A 12448-nucleotide genomic window follows, 5' to 3' on the forward strand; every position below is an offset into this window, starting at 1 on the left:
GAGGATTCACCCAGCAACTGATGGAAACAGATGCAGAGACCCCCAGCTAAACATTAGGCAAAGCTCAGCTTGGAGAATCCTGAAAAGGAGGAAAGGAAGGATTTTAGGAGTTAGAAGGATCAAGGATACCACAAGAACAGAGTCAACTCACTTGGGTTCATAAGGGCTCATCGAGATTGAACCAACAACCAGGGAACCTGTATGGGACTGACCTAGGTCTACGGCATATATATTATAGTTGTGTAACTTGGTCTTTTTGTGGGACCCCTAATAGTGGAAGTAGGGGTATCTCTGATTCTTTTGCTGGGTTTTCATTGCCTTTCCTTCTACTGGATTGCCCAATCCAGCCTCCATATGAGGGGAGATGCCTAGTCTTACTGAAACTTGATATGCCATGGTTAGTTGATATCCATCAGAGGCCTGCTTTTCCTGAATAAAAATGGGGGAGGAGTGGATGGAGGGAGGCATAAGGGAAGTGATGGGGAGGGACTGGGAGGAGAGGAGGGAGGGAAAACTGTGGTTGGGATGTAAAAAAAAGAAATAAACATATATTTATATATCTTATTTAATAAATTTAATATATTATATAGCAAAAGAGTGAAAAATGAAAAAGAAATCCAATTTGAAAGTTTCTTTCTCCCTTTTTTAAAATTAAAACTCTAAGGGAAGCCTGGGTGTGTGACATTCTTTAGTGAGGTGTCTTGTTGCCTAATCCTCCACCTCACCCTTGTGGTAACATGTAAAATGACTAAAGTGACCTGGCTTGTCAATAGCACAGATATTCAGACAAATAGCACAGACCCTACTGAAGACAAATGGTGAGTGCAGTGGTTTGAATATGCTTGGCCCAGGGAATGATGCTGTTAGGAGGTGGGGTCTTGTTGGAATAGGTGTGTCACTGTGGGGTTGGACTTTGTGACCCTCCTAGCTGCCTGGAGACAGTCTTCTCCTGGTTGCCTTCATAACAAGATGTAGACCTCTCAGCTCCTCCTGCATCAGGCCTGCCTGGATGCTGCGATGCTTCCTGCCTTGATGATAATGGACTGAACCTCAGAGCCTGTAAGCCAGCCCTAATTAAATGTTGCCCTTAATAAAAGTTGCCTTAGTCCTGGTGTCTCTTCACAGCAATAAAACCCAAGCTACGACAATAGGATGCTGTATAGTTTTAGAATATTTGAAATTTTTTATGACTTCATGCCATAAAGTATCATTTAATTAAAACATAAGGACTGTCTTGTGACCTCAATGAATATACCCTCCAGTATTCTGAAATTTACAATACTTCATATCTTAGTTATGATATCATGGTATGCCTTTTCTCCTTAGCTATAGAAATAAAAGATTTTTTTAGCAGTAATAATATACATTCAACCCTTCTGTGTCTATATGGCTAACAATAGACAACCTAAATATTCCAAGATATTACCAGTGTTCTTGGTTAACATGCAGAACTTAATTGTAAGATCCTATCATTGAAAACATCCTATAGTTGAATCATAACACATGGATTAATCAAGCTGGTTCTGACCTAGAAGCTTTATTCCTATTAGCACCACACTGAGAAGTGTTATATGTGCTACTGATGGAGAAAATAATCAACAATATTACATAGCTATCAACACTTGGGCTACAGTAATGACTGGCCTGGCAAGGCAGGTACATTAGTGCAATACTGGTGTGGATGTCATGGGGGTAGACAACTGCTTCCTCTTTGCATTGAAGTCCCATCCCACAAGACGAAACCCATACCTAGCACCATTTATTGTGGCAAGAATCTATGGCAGGTCACAGGCCCTAGGGAGAAGCCACTGCTATTATTCTGTTCAATATACACAACATTAAACTGACTTGATGATTTACATTATACCCATAGATTGATGCATCCCGCAAATTTCATCACAGAAGTTTTTATTTGCAGTAGTGGGTTATTAATGCAGACTCAACACTGTCCAAGGTGCAGGGACTAGGGCACTGTAGAATGCTCAGCCCTAAAGGGAATGTAGTAACAGAACCACTTCCTCCCAAAGCTCGGGGAAAAAACCTAAGAGCCAGAGGCAGGGGATGAATACTAGAAACCAGTGTCTTCTGCAGACAGCAAAGCATCTCTATCTAAGAACTCAAGGTAGTTGTTAGAGCATGTACCAGGACTGTGAGAGCCCAAGCAATGACAAATCCACAGATGAAGAGAAGAGATGGACAGTAAATACCACCCACCCCTAGCTGAAATCCCAAGGTGGAGAAAAGAGAGGTCCCATCCCTAGCTGAAATCCCAAGATGGAGAAGAGATAGACAGGAAGTCCCACCCCTAGCCAAGAAACTATTGGCACCAGTTAGCTGCTGAGCAAGGGAGGGTCAGTTTTCCCTAAGAGAATGCTTCTAGTAAATTGACCATGCTCCAGTGGAAGACCACATGTCCAAGAATATGTGAGCAGCAAAGATTAGGTTTGACAAGTTAAAAATAAGTATACACAAAGTTGGGTGGATAGGAAAGGGGAGTGGATCTGAGGAGATTTGAGAGGTGGCAATGATCAAAACACATTGTATAAAATCTCAAAGAACTAATAAAATTATATCTGTATATATTAGGCTGAAAATCTGAGGGGGGAATAAAAAGGAAACAGCATAAGCTCAGGGAAAAACAAATAATGTCACATTTATAACACTTCAATTGTTTTCCATCCATGTATTTTTTTTAAATAGCTAGATGAATATGTCAGTTAAATTCAGTTGTTTGAGTTCTTAACATATCAATTTTAATCATAACTCAAATTAATCACGTATGGCCTTCTGTGCAATTCTTTCTTAAAAAGAAGTAACCCTAGTTGTGTGTGGTTGCTTATGCCTAAAATCCCAGCACTTAGGGAGTAGAGGCAGGAGGATTATGAGTTCAAACTTATCTTCTACGACAAAGTGAGTTCAAATCCACTGTGGGCTACATTAGACCCTGAATCAAACCAACCAACCAAACAAATCCTACAAAGAAAAAAAAAAAGAGATGACCTCTCCTAATACCAATCTATATTTGAAAAAAACTGTGTTGGGAAATTTAGGATTTTGAACATGAACAGGCTCTGTTAATATCAATTACTATATTTATGTTTAAATGACAGAAATAAAAATGGAGGGCAGAAGTTGGATCTTGGGTTCATGTTTTCCCTCCAATTATGGGATTATTTTCAAATATACCATTATTTTCACAGGACAGAATTCACAATGTTCATGACGTCCCTGAGTAAACCCATCCAACACAGATGAAGTCCACAAGTAGCTAGGAAGCGGCAGCCCAATTGATAAACTTCCCCAGTCCACAGAAACTGAGCCATAATAGTTCCATTAACTTTGTTCTGAGCAATGACTAATGATTCAGTGTAGTGACAAATCCGAGCTAATATAGATAGGGAGCTGTTATTTTCCTCATCCTCCAAAATTTGGCTATCATTGAATAAACATTCCCTTCCTTGGAAGCCTTCCTTCTTCCCCCACACTGGTATGCCAGCAATGTTGCCAACACTCTATAGAAGGATATAGAAGGTATGCTAGCCTGACCTAGTGCCCCAACCTTCAAAGCAAATGTTCTGTACATGTTACTGTTAATTCAATCTCCCCAACATACCCATCAACATTCACAATTCTTTTGCTCACAAGATATTTAAACTTTCTAAAACTAAAATAGAAATTTAGAGCTAAACGTTCCTCACATGGACACATGTAGGGGGGCATGAGAATTGGCTCCAGGGAAAAGACCATCATTCCCGTCTACGGAAAGAAGCCATTATGGCACGGAGTTTGATAAGCAGTGCCATGAAAAAGGCATTTTTTGGTTAAATGTGAAAAACAGACTTGAACTAACCAAAGCTGGGTCTCAGTCACACAGCTCCAAAATACGATAGCACTGTGAGAGACAGACTGTCACCAGCAATGAGTGTTCATGCTGACATTTGTGAACTTGTCCCCCTGTAGTCAAACCTCCGTGAGGAAACATATCACAGTCAGAATTTGCTTAGGCAGAACATGAGGGCCTCTGTGAACTGAGTGGTGACGAATATATCAAACTTTCAGAGGGAGACCCTGAGCTTCGCAAGGATTTCAAAATTTAATGACATCCGTATTTGTAAGCCCCCCCTCCAAGACTCGCTGAGGCATTAGTTAGAATTATATGGAACTGAGCAATTGTTTTCTGGTTCATATAAGACACAGAGGGTCGCTGAGGCACAATTTCAACTAAAAGATGATTCCTGTCCAAATAAAAGTTCTGAAGCTATGCTTGGCCAGATAGCAGGAAAAAAAACCCCCAAATACAAACAAGTCCAAGAGGTGTAGACAGAATAAAAACTAGCTTTCAAAGCTAGAACCTGTCAACTGACTCAAAACCATATAATAACAGGCAACCAACATATAGGGAAAAGATCTTTTCCAATCCTACATCTGACAGAGGGCTAATATCCGAAATATACAAAGAACTCTAGAAGTTAGATTCCAGAGAGCCAAATAATCCTATTAAAAATGGAGTACAGAAAACGGCAACCAACAGATTGGGAAAAGATCTTTACCAATCCTACAACAGATAGAGGCCTTATATCCAAAATATACAAAGAACTCAAGAAGTTAGACCACAGGGAAACAAATAACCCTATTAAAAAATGGGGCTCAGAGCTAAACAAAGAATTCACAGCTGAGGAATGCCGAATGGCGGAGAAACACCTAAAGAAATGTTCAACATCTTTAGTCAAAAGGGAAATGCAAATCAAAACAACCCTGAGATTTCACCTCACACCAGTGAGAATGGCTAAGATCAAAAACTCAGGGGACAACAGATGCTGGCGAGGATGTGGAGAAAGAGGAACACTCCTCCATTGTTGGTGGGATTGCAAACTGGTACAACCATTCTGGAAATCAGTCTGGAGGATCCTCAGAAAATTGGACATTGAACTGCCTGAGGATCCAGCTATACCTCTCTTGGGCATATACCCAAAAGATGCCCCAACATATAAAAAAGACACGTGCTCCACTATGTTCATTGCAGCCTTATTTATAATAGCCAGAAGCTGGAAAGAACCCAGATGCCCTTCAACAGAGGAATGGATACAGAAAATGTGGTACATCTACACAATGGAATATTACTCAGCTATCAAAAACAATGACTTTATGAAATTCGTAGGCAAATGGCTGGAACTGGAAAATATCATCCTGAGTGAGCTAACCCAAACACAGAAAGACATACATGGTATGCACTCACTGATAAGTGGCTATTAGCCCAAATGCTTGAATTACCCTAAATGCCTAGAACAAATGAAACTCAAGACAGATGATCAAAATGTGAATGGTTCACTCCTTCTTTAAAAGGGGAACAAGAATACCCTTGGCAGGGAAGAGAGAGGCAAAGATTAAAACAGAGACTGAAGGAACACCCATTCAGAGTCTGCCCCACATGTGGCCCATGCATATACAGCCATCCAATTAGACAAGATGGATGAAGCAAAGAAGTGCAGACTGACAGGAGCCGGATGTAGATCTCTCCTGAGAGACACAGCCAGAATACAGCAAATACAGAGGCGAATACCAGCAGCAAACCACTGAACTGAGAATAGGACCCCCGTTGAAGGAATCAGAGAAAGAACTGGAAGAGCTTGAAGGGGCTCGAGACCCCATATGTACAACAATGCCAAGCAACCAGAGCTTCCAGGGACTAAGCCACTACCTAAAGACTATACATGGACTGACCCTGGACTCTGACCTCATAGGTAGCAATGAATATCCTAGTAAGAGCACCAGTGGAAGGGGAAGCCCTGGGTCCTGCTAAGACTGAACCCCCAGTGAACTAGACTGTTGGGGGGAGGGGGACAATGGGGGGAGGGTGGGGAGGGGAACACCGATAAGAAAGGGGAGGGGGGAGGGGGATGTTTGCCCGGAAACTGGGAAAGGGAATAACACTCGAAATGTATAGAAGAAATACTCAAGTTAATAATAAAAAAAAAATGGAGTACAGAACTAAACAAAGAATTCTCAGCTGAGGAATGCCGAATGGCTGAGAAGCACCTAAAGAAATGCTCAACATCCTTAGTCATCAGGAAAATGCAAATCAAAACAACCCTGAGATTCCCCCTCACACCAGTCAGAATGGCTAAGATCAAAAACTCAGGTGACAACAGATGCTGGTCAGGATGAAGAGAAAGAGGAACACTCCTCCATTGTTTGTGGGATTGCAAACTGGTACAACCACTCTGGAAATCAGTCTGGAAGTTTCTCAGAAAATTGGACATTGCACTACCTGAGGACCCAGCCAAACCTCTTCTGGGCATATACCCAAAAGATGCTCCAACATACAACAAAACACATGCTCCACTATGTTCATAGCAGCCTTATTTACAATAGCCGGAAGCTGGAAAGAACCCAGATGCCCTTCAACAGAGGAATGGATACAGAAAATATGGTACATCTACACAATGGAGTACTACTCTGCTATCAAAAACAATGACTTCATGAAATTCATAGGCAAATAGATCGAACTAGAAAATATCATCCTGAGTGAGGTAACCCAATCACAGAAAAACACACATGGTATGCACTCACTGAGAAGTGGATATTAGCCCAAAAGCTTGAATTACCCAAGATACAATCCACAGATCACACGAAGCTCAAGAAGAAGGATGACCAAAATGCGATGCTTCACTCCTCTTTAAATGGTAGAACAAAAATATTCATAGGAGGGGATATGGAGGCAAAGTTTGGAGCAGAGACTGAAGGAACAGCCATTCAGAGCCTGTCCCACATGTGGCATACACACACACACACACACACACACACACACACACACACACACACACACACACACACACATAGAGCCACCCAAACTATATAAGATACAAGATGGATGAAGTTCAGAAAGGTATGCTGACAGGAACCAGATATAGATGTCTCCTGAGAGACACAGCCAGAGCATATCAAATACAGGGGCGAATGCTAGCAGCAAAACACTGAACTGAGAATGGGATCCCTGTTGGAGGAATTAGAGAAAGGATTGAAAGAGCTGAAGCGGCTGGCAACCCCATAAGAACAACAATGCCAACCAACCAGAGCTCCCAGGGACTAAACCACTACCCAAAGACAATACATGGTCTGACTCATGGCTCCAGCTGCATAGGTAGCAGAGGATGACCTTGTTGGGCCCCAATGGAAGAAGAAGCCCTTGGTCCTGCCAAGGTTGGATCCCCAGTGTAGGGGAATGTGGGGGGGGGGGGCAGGAAGAGTGGATGGACATGGAGGGGAACACCCTCTAGAAGAAGGGGAGGGGGATGAGATAGGAGGCTTATGTCTGGGAAACCGAGAAAGGGAATAACATTTGAAATGTAAATAAAAAAACAATAAAAATAAGTTTTCTCTTTTTTAAAGAATTACACCGGAGATACCAAAGAGCTGGATTGGTGGCTTAGTCAGGAAAGTACCTGTTACATAAGGACCTAGCTCCCTCAGAAGTGATATAAAAAAATTCCTTTAACACCAGTGCTGAAGAGGTAGAGACAGTTGGATTTGTGGGTTTGCTGGCCAGTCAGGTTAGATCAGCAAGTCCAGATTCATTGAGAAACTTCATCTCAAAGTAAAAGGCAGAAAGCAATTGAAGAAGACAGTTGGCATTACCTCCACACTCACACACGTGTACACATACACACACACACACTACACACATTTATGCACATACATAACACATGCACACACACACACACACCCCTTCCATACATGAACACACACACGTAAAGAAATGTATACACACACTTATATGCATAAACACAGGCAGTACCAGTTTCTTGAACTCTGACATCTGGTATTGGATAGGCCATACTGTACAGTCATTCAGATGTCCTCTAGCAAATACCTAGAAATCTTGTCCATAAGAACCAGCATACTATGCTCTTGAATAACAATCGTAGATTGTATCTCATGCCCTGTGGAGTCTGTCTCTACCCATCACAACCATTATGAGACTTCACAGATACAAAGCATTTGTACAAAGAACGTCAACTGCCTGACAGAAATTAGACCCATAAAGAAACATCCGTGTAGTATTGCCTCTGTGAGCAATTACTTCACATGTCAAAAGAGAAAGAGGAAAAGAAAAAGAGTTGGCTGTCTTAAAGTGTTGGGTAGAACAAGCCAGTGCGTGTAGCCGGGGCTCTGGCTTCTTTCTGAGGTAAGATCAGGTACAAGCAGTGGCAGAAGTTGACATGGCTTTTCATGCCCACTTCTCTCCACACACGGCTTCAGATGGATCGAACAATCTCTTCAGTCACTGCCAAAAGGCTTTTCTAAGATACTTTGTGGTGGAGAGTTGCCAGGGGACATGGAGATGCAAAATAAATAGTTCTTCCTTGTTTAAAATGTGTACAACCCACACTCAGTGCTTGTGCTTGGGATGATCCAAGTCCTCGAGGCATCTTTGGCAAAACCGGATTCTTTACTTAATTTCAAATGTGTTAGCAATGTGCATATAGCCATTCTTTGAAAACATCCTAAGAATATAAGGAATGCTTTTCTCCTGACCATTCCCGAAGGGCTGCTTAACAGGGATATGAGAGGCCATAGAGATTTGCAGCCATAGAGAGCAATGAATCGTGGAGAGCATCCAGGTGCCATCTCTCTGCTGTTTCCGGGGCTCGGGCTGTGGTGAACATCATTGTGGGACAATGGTTCTCAGTCTCCCTAGTCATCCCTGTTGATGCTGAGGGTGACTTAGAACTTTTGGCACTGTGTCACCAGATAAAAACCTGCCAAGGAATCCTGTTTGTTCTGACATACTTGCTTCCTTCATAGCCGGAAGCAAATGAACAAGTTACCAAGGACCTGTGTGACAGCGAAGTCCACGTGGAGCAGGGAGATGTGACCATTGTCTTCAAGGTAGACAACAAAGAAAATGGTGTTTAGGATATTTCTCTGGGCTCCTCTTTGGGTTCCATGATTAAGAGACCTAGTGGGGTATAGCATGACATAGTGTCATCCTAAAGTAATGTAGGATGGGCTAGATGGACCTATAGTCCATTTAAGAGATTTCTTCTGGTTATCTTTATCTCCTTTAGTAGAAAAGGCTTAGTTGTTCCCAACGTACCTACCTTGAGTTGACTTGTCTTGGCGCCAGAAGGATTGTGCAACTGGGACATTTCTCTGCCATGTCATAGCCTCTGCATTTTCTCCTCCTTCTGTCCTTGCTCATATGGGAATCCTTGATGAATACTGACTGACTATAACGATCCCAGTGGCTTGAAATATTATTTTCTCACTTGAGGTGTTTTTCCCCTCATTCCCAGTTGAACGCAAATTCTGAATCTATCAAAGTTTTTCTTCTTTCATCTCTAAACCTTATTGGCCCCAGGCTTTAAAAATAGACTGAATGATTGCACAATTTAAGCTCGAGGATGATTCAGAAACCAGGGAGCCTATCTCTAAGAAAAGGAGCCATGTGTACTAATAAACAGACTGCCTGTTTCACAGAGATTTCCACATATACATTTTACCCCTGGATAACTAGCAACAATCCTGTCATGCTTTAGAAATTCATTTTTATTCCATTTTCTTGCTCCAATATTCTGACATTCCCAGGTATTCTCACTGATTAAAGTAAAATCACTTCATATTTGATGTACTTGACTAGGTTCCAACCTATTGTTCTTTCTAACTGTTTGCCATGTATTTCGAGTAATAACTTTTCTTTGCTTGTCACTTTGCTTTGTTCCTGACATAGGTGTCAGGAAGAAGAAAGTCTTCTCTCTCTCTCTCTCTCTCTCTCTCTCTCTCTCTCTCTCTCCCCCACCCCTCTCTCTCATTATTTATGTATGAGTACACTTGTAGCTGTCTTCAGACACACCAGAAGAGGGTGCTAAATACCATAACAGATGAGCCACCATGTGGTTGCTGGGAATTGAACTCAGGACCTCTGGAAGATCAATCAGCGCTCTTAGCCATTGAGCCATCTCTTCAGCCCCCAAAGAAAGACTTCTTTATTGAGCAATAAAAGCCTGTGGTGCCTAGAAAAGGATGCTCCTTTGCTGCAGATGGAGTTACCGGTGATTGTGAGGTACCCATAAGGGTGCTGGGAACTGAACTCTGGTCCTCTGGAAGAAGAGTGAGCCTATATGTTAGTGTAAAGAGAACAAAGACAAACCACAGGAGTGGCTCGGTGATTAAGAGCACATATTACTTTTGCAGAGGACCAGAGTTCGGATCCCAGCATCTACAGTGGGTAACTCCTAACTCCCTTAACTCAAACTCCTTTGGTCTCTGTAGACACAGGGATACACACATACATATGATTTAGAAAATAATACTTGGTTAAAAAGAGAAAACAAAGACAAGTGACCAAGTGAAACAAATAAGCACCTTGGTAATAATATACTAGATAGAAACTAGCTAGAAACATGAAGCAGGGAGAGAAAAAAAAGAGGGAAGGATGGATGGGGGAAGAGGTTGGTGGTCGGTTATAATTAAAATAGTATTATGTGGGAAACTGAGCTGAGCTGATGCTCTTCCTGTACAGGTCGGGATGAATAAGAAAAGAGAAATATCCCAGAGTTCCTGTGGAAGCAGAATGGTGCGGCCTAAGTAGTGTTGCATGTAAGGATCCTGAAATAGGGATGTTTAGGCTATGCTTGGGAAATGCAACAGACTCTCTTTCCTACATATTATGTCAGCATGAAACAAAGACACAGAAGCTATGGACACTGTTCAGCCCCTCTCTTGGGACTGCCTTCCTAGGGTAGATACAAGTAAAGTCACTGTACCACGGACTTACTGTTATCTGGACGAGAGATCTGTCTTGGGAATAAAATTTACAGCAAAGGACAATCGTGTGGTGTGTGTTTTTAATGTGCCTGTATTTGAAGGCTTCTATGGGCCTCGAGTTATCTCAGAAGAATTTGCTAAAGTTCACGGTGATTAATAAGAATGATTTAATAGAGCATTTGGCAACTGTTAGCTGGCTGAAAATATAAGGGATTATTTTTATCATTAAAGAAATGGAGTTTATAAAACTGGCTGCCATGTTTTGCTAGCCATAAATTTCACAGGTACTTTTTAAATGTACAGCATTTATTTGTAATTTAAAGGTGCCTTCCCCTTCATTGTATCTTAAATGGAAACATTTTTATTATTTTCTTTAATACATTATGTTTACCATAAGGATCAACTCTTCTGGTACCACAACCAAATTAAAAAAAAAATAAACTAAGGACACATCTCGTATGTTCATAAATTTTTATTGGGGATAGACTAGGATAATCTTTCTAGTTAGCAATGTTACCATGAATATCATAAATGCCAGATGAAATATATATATATACATATACATACACACACAAATATATATATGTATATATATATATATATATATATATATATTTCTGACCATGCCATTACATTCCAGAGTCTGAAGAAAGATAATAATAAAAAGAAAAGAGAGTTGTGGTGAGGGAATATATATATATACAACATATATATGTAATTTATAATAAAATCACTACTATATTAGTTACTTTTGTGGCAAAAAGTATCTGATGTAAAGAATATAAGAATGGAAGGGTGATTTCAGCTTATGGTTCCTTTGGCTCTTTTGGTTCATAGTTGTCTGCTCTGTGTGTTTGGGAAGATGATGGAAGTGAGAACATATATTAGACAGCTGTTCACAGATCAATGGATGAAGAGAAGAGAGAGAGGAAGGGGACATAAGACCAAGAATATACAGTCCTTAAAGATCAAACCCTAGTGATTACTTTCTGCAGTGTAGCCTCATCTCCTGAAAGTTCACCAGCCTTCCCTGTCCACCCCTTACATAGATAGCAATACCCAGTGAGTGACGACATTCAGACATGAACCTTATGGGAGACCTTTCTGATACCAACATTAACAATAGCAAGCAAATCCTCTGTGTTTACCTACACACTGGGAGAAGACCTTAGCATAGAATTTTAATAACACAAGATATGCTTATGCTTTTTATTATTAATTATTTTATTGACTTACATCCCTAATGTTGTCCCCTTTCCAGTCCCCCTCTCTGATTATTCCCCCCATCTTCCCTCCCCTTTGCCTCTGAGAGGGTATTCCTCCCTGGCTTCTCCCCTCCCTGGAGCATCAAGTCTCTAAGGATTAGGCTCATCCTCTGTCACTGAGACAGGACAAGGCAGTCTTCTGCTACATAAGTGCCAGCACCTTGGACCAGCTTTGTGTGTGCTCTTTGATTGATGCCTTAGTCTCTGGGAGCTCTGAGGGGTCCAGGTTAGATGACACCGTTGTTCTTGCTCTGGAATCATCTCCCTCAGCTCCTTCAATCCTTCTCCTAATATAGGGGTCTTCGACCTCAGTCCAATGTGAGTATCTGTGAGACTGTGAGTATCTGCGTCTGTCTCAGTCAGATGCCGGTAGAGTTTCTCAGAGGACAGCCATGCTAGGCTCCTGTCTGCAAGCA

This window comes from Rattus norvegicus, chromosome 17 (assembly GCF_036323735.1).
Source record: "Rattus norvegicus strain BN/NHsdMcwi chromosome 17, GRCr8, whole genome shotgun sequence".
Classification (NCBI taxonomy): Eukaryota; Metazoa; Chordata; class Mammalia; order Rodentia; family Muridae; genus Rattus; species Rattus norvegicus.